The sequence below is a fragment of the Rhinopithecus roxellana genome, chromosome 4 (genome assembly GCF_007565055.1).
Source record: "Rhinopithecus roxellana isolate Shanxi Qingling chromosome 4, ASM756505v1, whole genome shotgun sequence".
Classification (NCBI taxonomy): domain Eukaryota; kingdom Metazoa; phylum Chordata; class Mammalia; order Primates; family Cercopithecidae; genus Rhinopithecus; species Rhinopithecus roxellana.
In genome coordinates, this window is record NC_044552.1 from 57,648,210 (window position 1) to 57,667,089 (window position 18,880).

An 18,880-nucleotide genomic window follows, 5' to 3' on the forward strand; every position below is an offset into this window, starting at 1 on the left:
CCTGCGCCTTCCCGGGCACCTGAAGTGGAAAGGAGGGGGTGCGGGGCTGAGGGCAGGGTGAGAGCCCCGGAGGTGCGTTGGGTGGGAGACCGGGGAGGGCACCGGGTCAGGAGGGAGGAGATGAGAGGAGGCCAGACAGGGGCTTTCGGTTTCCCTGGGTCTGATTGGAGGTTGGCCCGATGAGTCGGAGCTGGGGACGCGCCCATCTCCGCCGGCTCCTGCTAGAGCCTCCGGCTCAGCCCCTCCCTGGAGCCGCTTTGTCCCGGGTGACGGCGGCGGAGGTTGCGGGGAGGAGCGGGCAGCGCGCAGAGACCCACCGACCCACGGCCGCAAAGAGCGGGAGGCGGGGCGCGCCGCGCCGCGTACGGCCTCACGCCCAGGCCCACGGGCACCGCACCGCCCCCTCGCGCTCTCACCGGCGGGCAGGTGAGCAGGCAACGCCGAGCGCTGTAGCAGCTGGCCCCAGCGGACGCCCCAGCCGCCGCCTCCGCCTCCGCCTCCGCCGGCGCATCGCTGACGCCCAGCAGGTCGGTTATGTAACCGCGCCGGCCAGGCTCGCCCAGGCACTCCGTCCCGCCGGGGCTGACAGCAGCCCCCGGGTCGTGCCGGGGGACCGCGGCGGGGTTCTGGCCGCGGGACCGGGTCTGGGTGCAGGGCAGGGGCGGTGGCGGGGGTGGGGTTTGTCTCCAGATCTGTGGTCAGTCCCGGCTGCGGCCGTGGGGACGGAGATCTCCCACGACCCCCCTCTAGGGGGCGCGGGTCCCAAGGAGCCCCTTCCCCACTGCCTGTGGCCCGGGGATTCGCCTTCCTGGAAGCAGCCGCAGGTGCGTAAGTGAAGGAGCAAGGATGACGCCTGTGATCCCGGAGACTGAGGCTTAGAGAGGGGGCTAGAAGAGGCTAGCTAACTGGATGCAGAGAGCAAAGAAGATCGAGAGACCCCCCTTCTTTCCAAATGCAGAGGCTGGGGAGGTGATAGGTGCGCTGAGGTGCAGCAGGCTGAGAATTGTCCTGCTTGGGATTAGCGGGCTTGGGTCATCTAAAAATAACTTCAAGTTTGAAAAGTGAAATGGACTGGAGCGCAGTGTGCCGGGTTCGTCCTGCCTGTGGGATGCTTCGCTCCAGAAGTCACTAGAGGGAACAGGCAAATCCCAGCCGCCTGATCCCTTGGCCGCCTCCAGGTCTCGCTGGTTTCCAGGGTGCCTCGGTTTGCCTTTTAGTTAATGATTTATTCTTCAAGGCACTTCTGCCTTTTTCTTATCCCAAAATGAATTATAGCAGAGTGCATGCTTTGAATCTTTCCTGTTTCTTACAATGGGATAGAGGTGTTCAACTGCCAAATGAATTTTTTTTTTTTTTTAAGTCTCAATTTAGTAAAAACAAAAGTTTCTGGGACTCCTTTAATACACATTCCCACAATTTTCCACAATTGGAGATGAAGGGATATCACAGCATTCCAGCTCACACTTCTCTCTCCCTTCAGCCAGAATTTCACTTACCATACAGAGGGGAGGCTTTAGGAAATGTAGGACAACTTTAACAGTGCAACTCAAATTTCCCATCTTTATGGTCCTTTATTACATCAACTTCAAAACAAAGAACAAATGTATCACAAGGCACCACGCAACACTTGCTAACCGGCCTCTGCATTCTGGGGGCACAGTGAAGCTGGAAATACCCAAAAGCTGGGAAGGATCAAGAGGCAGGTCAGCACTGATGGTGGAACTAGGCAGGGGAGTAAGCATTTGGCTGCTTTTCAGCATACTCATTGATTTTCTTTAGCCTTAGAGCTATTATATTATGATCAGCCATTGAGTTGAATTAGTCTAAAATGTGAGTTGCACTTTGATTTTAATTCCACTGCAAATCAAATCAGCATTTATTGAGCATCTACTACCTGAGTCCAGTCCATAGAATTTTGTGAGGGAAAAGTGTTCTCATCTAAAGCTACATGATTCTAAGAGCTCTCAAAATGCTTAATGTGTGCAGGTCCTCCAGAACTCACCTAAATTTGGCAGGACATGACTCTTTCTCCAGTGATGAACATTTAACAGACAGAAGTGGAAACTAGAGAGCTTTCTCATTTGCAAGTGCACATCACAGTGTTAAAAACCACTTGCATAATCATTTGCAGATAGTCATACATATCACAAATTATTTTTATTGAGACTAACGTTGATAGTCTCCGAGGTCTCATTTTCCTGTTCATTTTACTTTCTGTAGCATCCATTCAATTGAATCGGTAATTATTTGTTGGGCACCTACTGTGTGCTTTCTAGGTCCTGTGCCAGAGGCTAAAAGGATGAGGCCCATGCCTCCCAAAAATCAATTTAGCAGAAAAGGAGAAGAAAATAAATGATAATGATTCAACATCATGAGTATTTAATGAAGATAGAAACAAGTTTAGTGGGAGCCAACAAAAGAAAGAGTGGAAGGAATCTGGAAGAGTTTACATTGTGTCTGGATCCCAATAGGTGGTAGGAGTTGTCTAGAGAAGGGGCTGGGTGTTCCACATTGAAGGAACAGCATACACACATGGCAGAAAGGTTACATTCAGAGGACCCCTACATGTTCTGAGGGAAGATGGGAATGTTTAGAAAGGTTTCACTGAGGCTGGATTGTGAATATACCCTGCTAAGGAGGAGAAATCATCTGGCCTTTAATGGTAGAAATGATTTCATCTAACTTACATTTTGCAAAAGCGACTTTGGAGTTGTGAGGAGGTGGGGTTGCAAAAAGGAATGAGGAAATTTTAGACCATTGGAGTGGCACAGGCCAAAACAAAACAAAAACCCCAAAACAAAAACAAAAACTCATAAAATGAAATGTGCCTGAACCAGATGGCCTGGAGGAAAGAGAAGAGATCTATACAGAGCCATTTCAGGGGGAGGATCAGTAGCATTGGTCACCAAGTGGATGGTGGTATGGAAGGAGAAGCTTAGATGTCTAGAGGATGGTCAGGCTTTTAACTGAGTTAGGGAGTAAGTAAGAGCAGACTTAAGACACATGGAGAATTTTTATTTTGAACAACCAAATGAAAATGTTCAGTAGGCACTTTTATTTTCACATGTAATTTCTTCATTTCTGGTGCCCACCTTCTGCTGATTTCATTTCCCTTCATTTCTGAGACTGCGTAAAGCTGCTTTTAGAGAAGAAGGAGAGACAATAACAGGAAGTTGTTTCTACCTTTATCCCCAAAAGTGATACTATGAACTCAGTTATTTGAACTACTACTAGTAGTAACAGGGAAAATAATGATAATATCTAACATTTATTCAGTGCTTACTACATACTGAGCACAAGGTAGTTAGAACTGTACATGGTTTATCACATCTGATCTTCCCACTAACCTTATGAGGCAGGCACTGTTGTTATTCTCAGATGACTGACAAGAAAACCAAGGCAAAGAGAGGATATCGTACGTAGGTCACACAGTTTGTAAGAAGTGCACCTAGAATTGAAGCCCAGGCTCTGACCAGCATTCTGAATTACCAACGTGAATTAATGCATTAAAATAATTATTTTTTATCCTGGAATATGTTTTTGCCCTAGGTTTGGATATTTGTGGCTGATGCCATAAAAGAGAACTAGACTGAGATAGGAGTCCTGGCTTTTGACTGGGCTCTACACCTGATTTGCTGTGTAATGTTTGCAATGTCACATCCCATCTCAGGCTTTCATTATTTTAAATCTGTATATTCATGGAACAAGTGGTTGGTTAGATGCTCTCTAGGGAGTCTTGACATCCTGAAGTCTTGCTGTTTGCTTTCTCAAATTCTCTGCTACTGGAACCGTTGGTTCGGGTTAAGGTCGTACCTGTCTGATCACTTAGAGCATAGAAATACTTCAAAGAGGATTAACACAAATGGTGGCTTCTCCTTAATAGCTTGGTGTGAACTGATCCATTTTACAGAGCTAATGGGAGTGCCTGAGGTTGGGGAAGCTTGCTTCTGGAAGGACAACCCTGCCTGCATGGGCACTAAAGTAGAGGAATCTCCATTGTCACTTACCAGTTTCTTTTCTGTAGACATGTTACTTTGACTCTACCAGAGTTTCCTCATGTCTGAGAAACTGGGGCAATTAATGCACATATTGTGAGATTGTTGTGAGGATTGAAGCAGGTACTATAAACCAGGCACCAGCACAAGTCCGTCTCAGTGAAGGTGCTCAGGAAATGGAGGTCCCACCCTTTGCCCCTAGGGTAAACGACATGTAGAGAGGGAAAGGTAGAGTGTTTCTGAAGACAAAGTTTCCTACTTCCTAGTTTTGATAGGGGCCACCTCTTGGTTGACTATCATCTATTTATCTAAGAAAGAAATGTATGTTGGTAGTATAAAAACACACAGCACATTACGTAACTTTCAAAATGTGCGTCTCTCAAGTATTCATTAATAGGTTACCTTCTCAGAGATAGAGAAGCGGTCAACATTCCCACAACACAGAGTTTTCAATTCTTCTTTTGCCAGCTTATAAGGAGGCCAATATTGCTGTAAATAAAGAAATAGTAATGCCATGGTTGGTCATACTGGATTCTATTATTATGGCATAGAATAGAGAGGGGACAGAATGATTTTCTGTTCTGTGTGTGTCTGTGCACAGATACGTGCTTTGTCTTCCTGAAGCGTTTTCTGCCTCTGCCTATAAAGTGTTCACTGTTCTTGTGTCTTTTCGCTTGTTACCAACTCCAGGTGTCATATATTGTAAGTTAAATTAATTAGTTGAGGAATATTTTTAAAGATAGAAGCAGCTTTAAACTCAACGGAAACTTCAAAAATCCCTTAAAAATGAGTGACCATGAATGGTACTTTCCAGAAGTTAAGAAATGCTTCCAAATACAGAGCAAACTCCCTGCAGTTCAAAATGCCCACAGAAAATTTTTTTTTTATAGTATGGATGGAAACAGCCTTATTTTCATATCTGATCTTCTATACTCAACTTACTGTAAGACCAGCAATGAAATTTGGGGATCCTAAGCTTTGCAATGTGTGCATAAAAAGACGTTGTAATGGTAGCTATTGGACCAAAAGAAAATGTATTATTTTAGAACTAAGTCCTAGATTTTATTACTGTTTCCTTAGTTCTTTGTGGGAATAATTGCTTTATTATATCATGTAATTGAGATTTGCCTGTTCCAAAATATTATAATTTCTTTGAAGCCATGGGCCATGCCTTAACACTTCTCAGACAGTGTTGGGAATGAAGTGTAAAGAGCACGGACTTGGCATGAAAAAGCCTGGATCTCAATCCTGGTGCTGTCATTTCCCTGCTATGTGACCTTGAGCTGCCCATTGACCTAACAGTCATAGGAGCTGGCATTTGTTGAATGCTGCCCCTGTTCCAGATGCTTTGCTCAGCATGCTACATACGTTATCTCATTTAATCCTTACAACAACTCCACGAGGTGGGTATTATCATCACTATTTACAGAAGAGCACACCCTTAGGATCAGGGGGAATAAACCACTCAGTGCCGGGTCTCTGAATTGTAGTTTTCTTATCTGTACAATTAGGAAAATAATACTTAATCTCCCCACTTTACAGAGGTGTAAGGGTGACGTACTGGGAGTTTGTGAAAGTGCGCGGAAAAATGGAATGCTTTGCACAGATGTTGAGGATGATTGTCACAATAGGGACCTACTAATAACAAGAAATCAATTATAGGTGGGCCTGGTATAGTACCATGGCTGTGAGAAGAAAGATGTCCAAATGCATATAAAATACATTTATATAATGCATTAAGAATGTTGTATTTCCTTGCCCTGTTCTTTGGTACAAATAGATTGTTTTTTTCAGGGGTAACTTATTTGTTGTCAGTACCAGTGTGGGTCAGGTCAGGCCAGGGCTGATCAGGACATGGAACTGGGTCCAGCTGGTGAAGGGGGAAGGAGACTGTGGTTTGAAGAGGAGAGGTACTGCCAGAGGGGTGTTTTAGTATAAACAGAGAAGGGTGAAAGTCAAAGCCAAGGTCGAGGAAAGGATAGGCATGATGTGGAGTGCAAGAAGGAGTCATCATCAGGATTTACATCAAGTGTGAGTGACAGGCAGGACATGGAGTTTGTTCGTGAAGACTAGGAATATTTTCCAGTGTCTGCTGAGGCCTGTCCACTCAGCAGGAAAACTAGGGACCCTCTGCCCTGAAGTTTTAATTTTTTTTTTTTCTTGGACATATGTGCTTTCTAGAAAAACTTTGGAAAACACAGGAAAGTATAAAAAGAGAATTAAAATAACATATTACCATGAACAATTGACAATAACTATAAACATTTGGATGTACTTTTCAATTTTTATATGCGTATTTTTATAGAAATGGAATTATAACTGTGTACAGAATTTTGCACTCTGCATTTCACTGAAAATTTAAAATAACTTTCATATGAGGCCAATAATCTTTTTGAATGTTTTTCTCATTAGCTGCGTAGCATTTCCATGCATAATTTTATCATAATTCATTTACACTTTCCCCCATTGTTGAACATTCAGATCCTTCCCAATTATTTAAAATATCATATATACTACTTTGATAAACATCTTTGAGCACAAATTTTTTCTATGTTTTGGATTATTTTCTTAGGAAAGATTGTTAGAAGTGGAACTATTGGCTCAAACAGACCTTCTTAAGGCTTTCTCTGTATACTGACATTGCCTTTAATTGTTTTTTTAGCAAGTTATACTCATGAACATTCCCACAAGCAATGAGGGAGAATGCAGATGTCACCTCTGTCCTTCTTGTAAGCACTCTTTTTGGTGAAGATAAGGGCTGAATGGTGTTAGTGCTTTCCAGAGAGAGACTCTGCCCTGGAAATATTCATGCCCAACAATTGGTTCAAGGAAGTTAGGCTTTCTTTTAGGGAGTTGAGGATGAGTGGGTGGGGATCTGGTAGATTCAACATACATGAGTGTTTGTAGGAAAGTTGATTTCTGTGGATGGCTTGTCTCCTGATATTTCTGTTATCAGCAGCCTGGCCCATGGATATAGCAGCCTCAGTGAGAGACCTGACTGCTGACAGCTGTCATCACAGCCTACTGATCTGCTAATGCACACTTACGCTAAGTAGAATAGAACCAACTCTGCTTATGTGAGAACTGCTTCAGTATGCTTCTTCTGGCTTCTCAATTCAACAAAAACAGTTTTTAAATCCCGAAAAGTTATCCTGAAAAATATTGACAGCAAATATGGGCACTTATTTACATTAGTTCTGTTGTTGCTTTAGTTGGTTTTGACTAGCTCACCTTCTGTTTTTGGGCAAGCTTCAGACAGGCAGGTCTTTGTTCACCTTCTTCTCACTGAGACACAATGCAGAGAAAACCGTTTTGAATAAATAACTGAGATAACCAGTTGGAATCTTCTTAAAAATCACTTAAATGGTCATTTTTCTAATTTGATGACTATTCCAATTAGTCTTTTCAAAGAAAAAAAAGGCTTTACATTTCCTATTAGGCTACCATATCAATTTTAGTATTTTGATTATATTGACCAATTTGTTGAGGTAAACAGCCAATTTGGATTATCTTCCCCCATAAATGTGTCTAAAAGTCAGGCTAGATTAATTTAATTGATAATTTATTTTGACTTCTGTAACTATTGAAGCTAAAAGCCCAGTATCTGGCTGAGACAAATCAATGCTCAGTTTAGACTTCTCTTATGAGGTTTAATAACTTATCAAGAAAGAAATTATTTATTTGATTACAGATCTCAGCACCTGAATTTTGAAATAACAGTGTAAATTCAGATAAATTAATGGTGGTTCAAACAAATTTTATTTGCTCAACAGCAAAATTTTGTAGCCTTGACAAGTGAAAACTAATAATGTGTGAATATGTTAAGTTTGTCCTGCTGTGGAGATTAATATTTATTTGATCTTTTGTGATATACAAGCAACTATTTATTTTAAAAAGTGTCAAATTTTGGTCAGGAAACGTATTTAGCAACTGGCATATCACAAAATGTGTTTATTTGGTAGCTTTTATTTTCTTATTTCTCTGTCTCTTGGTGACTTCTGTTCTGCCCATTACACTTCAAAATTTGACAAGGTAAACAAAAAAATTTGACAAGGTGACATTTAGGTGATGCTCTGAATTGAAATACTTACTCAGTCAGATTTTCAAACGCTGACCTTCTGACTTTGTGTCTAAGTGCCACAACACATGGACACGGTGGGGATTCTTGGCTTGCACTCTGGATGCTGGTTTGGTTTCAGCCTCCTGAGATATTATGGGTGGGGAGAGGAGATTTCCTTCCCATTCTGTTTGTAATCACACTGGGAGTTCAGTGTCTTTCGTTTTGGAAGGTTAAGAGGGCTATCATAGCCCCTACGTTTATGTAGACTGATTTGGAAGGACCAGCTCCAGGTGGAGGTGAGATGGAATGGTAAACCTGAAGAGCTTCCTGTGTCTCCCCTGGATCTAACTTACCTTCATCGAGCCAACAAACACTTCCTGCAGGCTGTAGGAAAACTGCTCAAATAATTAAAGTGGAAACTAGGGACATTAAGACAGTTAGAATGGCTCTAGATGGGCTCACTTACGTTCTAGTGTAATTTTCAATAGCTTATATGGGACATGGGGCAGTCCACAGTGTCCTTGTGGGGAGACCTAGGTGAGCGGTTTCCCCTGTGCTCCTTCCTACCAGACAGCTCCCAGGAAGCCATATGGCAAGCACTGAAGGGAATGACCACTTATGATTCACAGAATGACCTTCAGGGTCTCTAAAAGTGGAATCCCCAAACATGGCAGCTCCTCATAATGCTTTCAGTTGTTCCTTAAAAGAGCCTTTAAAATCTTCTGCTTATACAAAGATGACTGTTTATCCAAAGACTTTTGTCTTAGGTGATAAAGATTAAACATATGCCATGCTTTTCGTGCTTTTTACCCTTCATTTAGCTTCTTCCTCTTAGCTCAACCTTTATGATGTCCTCACAACCACCCCTGGCTATTGTCTTACAGTTCAAGCCAAGATGTGATACTATGAGAAGGTTATTTTATCTGAGTAAAATTAGAAATATCTTAATGGATATTCATGAAAACTAATCCTAAGTATTTTTCTGACAGTATAACTTTCAAGGGCATATCTTATAGGAGAGAAAATCCAAAGAATAATGCAGGTTAGAGACCTTTACCTAACTGGTGTTTGGGACCCATTTCCATATATCTGGGAGCTAGACATGGTGGATTTCCCAACAGACCCCAACAGCACTCCTCCTGCCCCATTTCCAAAAACACAATCCCAGATCATGGCAGCATCCTCCCTTTCACTGTTTAGGGACTTTACCTTTAGCCTCTGTTTTCATTCTTCTTCTCTTACCTCTCTCAATGATCCTAGGGCTTGAAAACGAAGAGATATTATTCCTCTTCCACAAAAAGGGGAGTGGTATTCAGATGGCAGAATATATACACATAGCTAAAGGATATTAAATTTAATATCCTTTAATATTAAATTAATATTATTTTTAATATTAAAAAATGTATTACTCATTTGAGGCCAGTTGATGAGAATCTAACCTTGGTTCTTCATCTAGAAATGGTTCTTTATCTAGAAATGGTTCATAGTCTAGTTTGGTGAGAGCTTATCTTTAAGATAACAGTTTTTTTTTTTCCCAAGTGTTTTTTACTCAGTTTTTATTATTCCTTTTTGGATCAGCCAGTCCTTTGAGTGATTTTCCAAAGCATCAAAATTATGCCTCTTCTTGCTTTTAGATTTTTCCTATTGAGATAGTTACATGCAGCCTTTATAGTATCCTAATCATTGCTTAAACACGCCATTCCTATACCTCTTTCTTTATCTTAGGGTTGGTTTATGCTAATATCAAGATGAAGTTATTCTAAAATTGTAGGGTTTCTGTCATTCATATCTATTGTCAATCACGGCAATGTAAATGCTACCAAATATATGCATTTCTTTTCCTAGTTGCAAATTGACTTTTTATGGCTACTTATTAGAGAACCCCAGGAGGCCAATAGTAATAATTGAGACACAGCTGCAAGAGACCAGATATTACTTCTTCAGCTTCCTATTCTAACAAATAATGAACCACCAAGTTGTTTATAAATAAATCAAAAGTCTTTGTAACAAATAACAACCTAAGAAGCAAATGCATACAATTTTCAGATATGAAGAGTTATAGAAGTGCTAGATATAATAATAATAGAGTAAGAATTGTTTTACTAATGCGAACCAATTTAGAAAACACTGCAACTATATAAAATTATATTTGGATTTTCTCCCATCTCTGTTTCTCGAAATTCAAGTCTTTCTTCAAATTCCATCTCTTTTATATTTCTTCAATTCTTGAGCCCTCAGAAGAGCCATCAGTCTTTGCTGAACCTATATTTATGGCACATCCATAGATAACCTATGTATCTTATTCACTGATATATTTCATTAATTCATTTATCTCTACTTATGAATCAGGTGTGCTGACCACTAGGGTATAAAAACCAGTAAGACATAATCACCATCTTTAGGGAAATTAGAGTTCAGTAGACTTTAAGTTTCTTACTTGTTTACCTACACCTCCCTGTAGACAGTAAGTGCCCCGAGGGTAAAGACTGAGCCTACTCATTCATCGCTATGGCCCCTGCTACACTCATCACTATGACTTGCATATGGCGGGCACTCAGTCAGTGGTAAAATGAACTGACTATCCATCATATTTATTCTAAATAATTCAGAAACACAAACTTGAAGATATCAACACCTTCAAATGTCTTTAAAGCCTTTGTTCTCTTCACACAATTATTATAAAAACAAGTGGTCGGGTGCAGTGGCTTATGCCTGTAATCCCAGCACTTTGGGAGGCCGAGATGGGCGGATCACGAGGTCAGGAGATCGAGACCATCCTGGCTAACACAGTGAAACCCCATCTCTACTAAAAATACAAAAAAATTAGCTGGGCGTGGTGGCGGGCGCCTGTAGTCTCAGCTACTTGGGAGGTTGAGGCAGGAGAATGGCGTGAACCCGGGAGGCGGAGCTTGCAGTGAGTTGAGATCGTGCCACTGTACTTCATGCTGGGCGACAGAGCGAGACTCCATCTCAAAAAAAAAAAAAAAAAGAAAAGAAAAAGAAAAACAAGTAACTCTACATGATAAGTTTGTCTAATTTCATTTTCCGTGGGTGAATAAGTCTCTTTTCTCCAGAATATGACCTAGTACCACATCTCTGTGACATAACAAAGCACCAGATATGATTGAGAACAGTGTCTGAATTTTTTATAGGCAGTCGTATTAAGTGCTTCTTCTGTTTGAAACTCAAATTATTTTGAAATGCTTCTGTTTTGGTAAGAGAGCACATTCTTTCTTCTTTTGTGGAACTTGGATACAAAGCAACTGAACAGGAATAATTGTGGATATTTATTGAGGACCTATTAAGCACCAAGCACTGGCTAAGGACCCCACATGTTATCACATATTGTCCTCTCGACAAACCTGTGAGGTAAGTTCTGTTTTCATCCTGCTGTTCTTTAGATGAGGAGACTGAGGCTCAGGAAGGTTGAGTTACTCTCCTATAATTATACTGGTAGTAAGTGGGAAGCCCAGACTCACCAATGGTCTCTTTGTCACCACCGCCCACCATTCCTTGTCAAAGTGGAATTTGTAAAGGCATTTGTGGGACCTACTTTATAATGAATAATACTGATGCATGGTTTTGGTGCCTAAATTTATGTTTTTTATTTGCAATCCAGTTGGTCCAATGCTATTTTAGTGGCCGTGGGCTTATGGGAATGAACAACGGACTTATGTAATTTGCCTCAAGTGAAGGCTATATGACTGCATGGCACACTGGTCCAGTATGTTTAGTTTTGCTGTGGATAAAGAAATGTGGCCGGGCGCAGGTGGCTCACGCCTGTAATCCCAGCACTTTGGGAGGCTGAGGCAGGCGGATCACAAGGTCAGGAGATCAAGACCATCCTGCCCAACATGGTAAAACCCCATCTTTACTAAAAATACAAAAATTAGCCAGGTGTGGAGGTGAGCGCCTGTAGTCCCAGCTACTCGGGAGGCTGAGGCAGGAGAATTGCTTGAACCTGGAAGGCGAAGGCTGCAGTGAGCTAAGATCACGCCAATGCACTCCACACTGGGCAACAGAGCGAGACTCTATCTCAAAAAAAAAAAAAAAAAAAAAAGAAGAAGAAAAATGTGAGACAGACCCTACTGCATAGTGGGTGGTGGGAGCATTCTGAACCCCAAGACACCTGTGTTGAGGATTTCAGTTTCATAGCCATAATGAAAATGGAGGGTTACTTTTAGGAAAACATCATCATCTGAATATTAAGTAAATGTTCATTTGAATGGAATTGGTGTTACACTTTTGTTGGTATTTGGTTAAAACTTTTAGTTGGCATTTGATAGTTTTAGAGGAGCTGAAACTATAAGAATTAAGTTTTATGTTTGTATATATTTAAGTGTCATTACAATAAAAGCCATAGTAAGTCAAAATTGGGAAAGGAAGCATTCTAAATTGTTCTTCCTGAAAAGGATGCTCTGTACTCAGTTTTTCAAAATTAAGAATACTGAATTATTCTGCAATATCTAATGAAAATCTTCGACGCAAAAAAATGATTTCACACCCATCAGAGGTCTGACCTGCCCACTCTAAGTCTTTCTTGAGAGATGAGTCATTGACATTTCCTTTGAACCTGTAAATATTATCTGGGACAGTAAAGATCTGACCTTGGGTGAAACTCTTCATTGCTGTGATTCTCTAATGCACCTTCACTTGGCCCTGTCTGTCAAGATGCTTGTAGATTCTTTGTCGCCCTTTGTCCCGATTCTGATAACTCACAGTTGTTTATGCACATCGCCAATTGTTTGTAATCATTTTCTTATCACTACCATAAAGATTTGTGAATTTGGGCTAGGAAGTAGTACCAGCTTCACCTAAGCAGAGAAGGTCATGACAATGTACTGGAATTTTAAAAACTGCTGGCTTAAAAGATCTCTCAGTCTGTCCAAAATGACTACATTAGTTACTTTTGAGTAGAGAAAAAGAAAGTCCCTGTTAAATGCAGACACGGGGAGAGGGGATAGTATCTGACAGCATATTTATCCTTAGTTTTTTGGTGTTGCTTATGATGAATTTCCAGTAAGACTTTGGAGCACTAGAATGGAGGACAGTGAGTTCTGATAGAAAGGGAGGAGAAGCTCATTGTATAGCATGTGGACATGGACATGTGATGGGACTTATGAGTGAAGGAGGCGGAAACCAGGAAGGAAAGGCTAGCTTAAGAGCAGTGCCAATCTTGGGTAGTCCAGGGCCATATTGTAAAAGAGGGGATTTTTTTTTTTCTGTGCATAATGTACTGTTCTTCTGTTATTTACAATTTCAATAAAGGTTTTCTGTTTTAATAAAATGTGTAGAAATGTGTTATAGGTGTTTGTTGTTTTTCTTATATCACTATCATTCTTATTATTATTTCCCAGCAGCCTGCGTGGTAGAGAGAGATTATCACTGGGTGCACAGAGTGGGAAATTCAAAGAGCTGGGCTTTTGTCCTAGATGGGCTGTGATTTTCTTGTGAGAGATTGGGCTTTCCCTTAGTAACATTTTGGCCTCAGTTTTCTAGTTTACGTCATTAAAGTATTGGGCAAAATGATCACCAGAGTTGCTGCCAGCTCTTTCATTCTTTGTATATTCCAGTCTTTGCCAGAAATCATCATAGCATCCTTGGAATGTTTCATGAAAATGACCAGTGGTAGTTATTATTTTAATGCTCATCTTCCATGCACAGCTATTCTTAAAGACTGTGGGAATACTTACTTTTGTTATCTTTAGTGAGAGAGGTATTCGATAGTTTTTCAGGGAATCCTTAAGGTTGAGCCACCAGCTGATCAAACATTTCCATATACTTTAGAGTTAGCCATTTTATGGTAGGAGCTTTTCTGTTCCTTTCTCTGAGTTTGCTTTTAATTATACTGCATTCTGCTAGGGCACTTCCACCCTAGAGATGGCAAGATGGATGTGTCCTACATCCTAGCCAGGTCTTCAACTGACAGAGGGGAGAAAAGGATGGCATTGATTTTTGTAGGAATTGGTAACTTGTTATTTTTATACTTTGTTACGACTCTGAGTGTATTGTCTGGCAAATCTCTTTTCAGTAGATAATATTTGTATTAATAGGTAACACTTATCTAGAACTTATTTTGTGCAAGGTATTATTTTAAATCTTTTACTCATAACATGACATCTGATCCTCATAGTATCTGCATCCACATTTGACAGATGAGAAAACTGAGGCACAAAGAGGTTAAATAGCTTGCCAAGGCCCCACAGCTGGTAAGTGACACAGCTGGAATTCAAAGCCAGGCATCAGCACACAGCATCTGTGGTTTTTATACAATTTGATTCCAGCTTTTATGTGTTACCCAAAAATGTTAGACTCATTTTATCATTTTTATAAATTGAGCCTTGAAGATCTCACCAATAATTTTATCCTAAAAATGGATTAACTCGTATGTTTTGCCCCTGCTTTTCTGTTTTTCACTTTTTATGTCTGGTAAATAAGCTGTTAGAAACCCACAGAGTCCATGTCTCGTTACGTACCAGAGTTGGAGAGGGAGAAGGGGAGGATTCTAAAGGACATAGATGAACAGCCAGATGAAGTTATATAGAGTGGGGTTTAGAAGGGCCCTAAATGCAGGAGCTTCTGTCCCCCTGCAGTTGAGATGTGCCACCCTCCTGGCCCATGGATGTATTCAGCAACCTGGAAGCAATCCAAACTCTGTTCTTTTATTTATTTTTTTTTTTTTGGAGGATTCATCATTCAGATATGATTGATTACATGATTGACCACTGGTGATCAACTCAACCTTCAGTTCCTTTCTTTTCCTTTGAGGTCAGGGAAAGTTTTAACCCTTTAATCACATAGTTGGCTCCCTCTGGCAACCAGCCCCTCATCTTGCAGTTATCTAGGGACTTTCCAAACATCTCCTGACTGAAAGGGGCTTGCAATGAGGAAGAGAAGACACATTCATCTTTCTTGCTCTGTAACTGCTGTGAGCTGTTTAATAAACCTAGGACAAAAGACAAAATATTTTCACAAAGGATATTCCTATTGCTTCTATCACTCTAATCACTTAGGATATTACAAGGGTTTCTTTCAGGAGCTGTGAGCCAGGAACCTTGGACAAAGACCAAAATATAGGTTTCTTTTTATATCATAATATCACAGCATGATACAAAGAACCTTCCACCTTCAGGATTTGATCTAAGAGGGCTGGCACCATGTTTTGTTACTCACCGCTGTGCCCTTCATGACTAAGCATCTTGCATGTAACAAGCACTCATAAAGCATTACTGAAATTTTTGGATAGATTGGATGACCGTTAATAGCATTCTAATTATGTTATTAATACTCAGTGGATTATTTTTTACCTAACCATAAAAATAATGCTACATAGCTTTATGGATTATTTGTTTCACTTCATGCATGCCAATTTACCAAAAAATATTGCCTTCATTATTTTGGCCTAGTGGGATGGAAACATCAAGATTCAGGGGGTCTTCATTCTTGTTCTGATTCTGCTGTTCTAGCTATGAGATGTTGAACAACTGAGCCTCAATTTTCTACTCTGTAAAATGGGAATTATAATAACTGCCCTGGTGATCTCATAAGGCTTGTGGAGGGTCAGATAGCATAATAGCTTAGGTAACAAAAGATGAAAGGCATTTTTATTCCCAGCATCACGCAGTACTGCATTCCCATTATCTATTACCCCTTCTTCACCAGTGTTACTTAGTCCACCTGCATACTCCATCTTTGGTTTCAAATTGTAAAAAGGAGTCCATGAGAACGTCTGCTACATGAATACGGAAAAGAGAAAGAAGACCCATTTTGGGTGATTCATAACATTCCCATTTGACCCTGAAAGCTGTGAGGGCAGGGATCATGATGTTCAATTTGCTTTGTTTTGTTTATCAAGAGCATGGTAGACCCTCCATGATTGTTTCTTGAATGAATAAACATAACTCCTGACTTCCAGTGTTAGATCATAGAGTCAAGTAGCCATTCTGTGCTCCATGAGAGTGGAAGCAGCAGTCACCATCAGATGCTGGAGAGTACAGCATTTCAACTGCTCTGCTTAGCATAATACAGAAACCAGCCTGTGTGGAGGGAGAGAAGTGACTATAGAGAAATAATTTCAAGTTGAAGTAGCTAAAGAATGTTGGAATTATAGCTTTTCTGTTGGTTTGGAAAGAACTGAAGCCTTGGAAAATCCTTCTTCACTTCCCTTCAAGTGTCTTGACATTGGAGAAGAGGGTGGAGCAGCTCATCTCCTCACAGCCTGCTCACATCTCCTTTCTGCAATAGGCACTTACCCTCCTTACTCCCTGCTTTGCAATGGACATAGCAATTCACGCCTACCTGAAGTTAAAAAGTGGAATTGCTGCTCTGTATGGCCAATAAATTAGCCTAGAGAGCATGACTTTTGCCTACCAGAAACTTGCTCAAGTGGGTATTTCTTGAACACAGCAATGGGTTCTGCTGTTGAAGCAGAGGATGGCAACATGCAGCTATTAGAGGATTTCTCCCCTCCCTAACCAATAGTCATAGAGCCCTGAGAATACTGAGTCATGTGCAGAAGACCTCACCTCCAACCTAATTTCCAAGTGACCAGGAATCAACAGCTGGTCATCAGTTTCCCTCTAAGATGTGTGCTGCTGGGTTCCAGAGATGAAATGTGGATCCAAACTGTGTTCATCCCATGGCAAATGGGGCGCTTTGTCAGGACATGGACTGAAACAGAGGGCAAAGAAATATTTAGAACAAAACTAGTTTGGGCATAATATGAAGTGCAAGGGGGCGGTGGGGTCCGGGAGCTGGAATGCTAGAGCCAAGAGCAGCTCTGTATTCTCAGGCAGGTTTTGAGATTACTCAAAAATAAATGACACAGATACTTGTCAGGGCTTTCTGAGCATTTTCTGAATATTGCTTTAACATAAACTTCAATGAAATAAAGGGCTTCTAGATATTAATCTAGACCAAGAGGAAACATCTTCAGAGCTTCTGGGATATTCTTATACAGAAAAATAAAAAAACTCGTCTTAATCCAGTATTTCTGAAAAATTGAACAGTGTCACAAAATACTTCACCAAATATTTGGAAATCCACAAAAATGCCTAGAGCAACTTCCTGCTTTAGAAAAAAAATAATGTGAGTAGTAAAACAGTAAGACAATGTTCACCTCGAAAAGATAAGCCTTGACTTTCCCCTTAGAGTACAGTCGGGCATTGGTATATCATTTTTCTGTGCCACCTGTTGCTTATGTTTCTTTCCCAGCTATTCACCCCCTAATTGTGTTCAATTTATATTTTGTTCCTCCTCTTTGGAACTATACTTTTGAAGGCATTGGAACTCCAATCTGGAGATCAAAGTTATTTCTTAGTCTTCAGCGTCCCTAATTTTCACAAAGCAATGATTCCAAAGGATTTCTTCCTTTCCCAAAACCCACTCAGTATGCTTTTGTGAGGACATTTGTCCTAATTCTCCCACTTCTCTATCCTTATCTGTCTCTTCCTTTCCAAACCTACCATCACTCACTTCTTGCAGAACCTTGTTGATGGCTGCTTAGGTGGTCTTCTATTCATATGCCCTTCTCCAACTCTTAACTGAGTTGCTAGGGAATTTTGTTAATATTTATTGTGATATTAATAGCACTCTGTTGCTTCAACAATATTCCTCATTCCTGGCCTTTACTGAGCTAGAAACAGATTTTATGTCATGAAAGGTACATGGCAATATGGCTTCCCCCTGCCTTCCGCCTGCCCCATGTGTCAGTCTGGACTCCTGTAGTTCTTTTAATGTGCTGTAAGCTCTCCCTTCTCTATATATTTGCTCAAGATTTTTCCTCAGCCTGGAATGTTCTTTCCACCCCCCAACTACCTCCCACCACCCTTTCTCTAAATGTCTGCTGCATTCCTTTCTACCTATTCTCCAATTCTGCCTGTTCCTGAATCATTGCCTGATTCTCTCTCCAGCTAAATCCCTTTCCCCTTTGAGTCCCCAGAGCTCTGCCTATTCTGGTCTTCTTCTGATGTCCACCTCCATTCTGGGTCGGGGTGTCCCTGCATAATCACAGTGCTCTCCTTTACCACCCACTCAGGATGAGTCCTTCTGTCCAACTCTGAATCATCTAAGAGGAATCAAGACAGTTTGCGCACAGCAGCTTCTCAATATATTATTTTAAAGAGAAATATGTGAGTTTATATGTAAGATTCAAAAGTTAAAATACTATCTCTGTTTTATAAATGTACCCTCATTTCTTTCCTGAGAGTTTATATGAAGAGTACCCCTAAAGAATAAAATTACAGAGGAAAATGGTTTAATATCCATGGATATTATTCAGACCTGAATGATAACCAGCAGCCTTTCCCTTATCCACAGTCAAAATATGTCATTGATTTATCTAACCATTATCAGGTTAAAAAAATCCCAAGTTAGTTTTGGATAATATGTAGTTTTCTCTATGAAAATACCACCGAGGTCATAAACCCACTGAGCATATACTGGACTAGCTTTGCCATTGATGTGTTTTATATGCTGCTGTTATTCACATTTGGTTCCTAATGGTAATGGAAGACTCTAGTCTATTACAATTCTGATATTTTATTGGTTATTTATAGGTAATTGTTGTTAAAAGAGAACAACAACAAAAAAGCACAGACAGCCAGTTAAATAATTCAGTTCACTAGACATTTACTGAATGCCTCTTATATGCTAGGTATGAGATAGGGGTGTGTGTTTATGTGTGCATGTCTCTGTATGTGTGTGATGTCATTCTTGATATTAAGACGCTATAAGGTAGGGTCATAATTGATTATCGTGGAGGATGAAACAGTATGCCGTAAAATATTATATATGGCAAAAGAAAGGAGAGAAAAGTACTGGTAAG

General features: G+C 40.7%; 1 protein-coding gene across 1 annotated transcript in view; it reads left to right on the forward strand.

Moving 5' to 3' along the window:
* Window positions 1-393: 393 nt before the first annotated feature.
* RCAN2 (regulator of calcineurin 2) overlaps window positions 394-18,880 on the forward strand; it is a 265,377-nt gene continuing 246,890 nt past the window's right edge. Inside the window, exon 1 of the mRNA XM_010356487.2 lies at window positions 394-527. The gene's annotated coding sequence lies outside the window, so the exon portion shown is untranslated. The remainder of the gene's footprint in view (window positions 528-18,880) is intronic.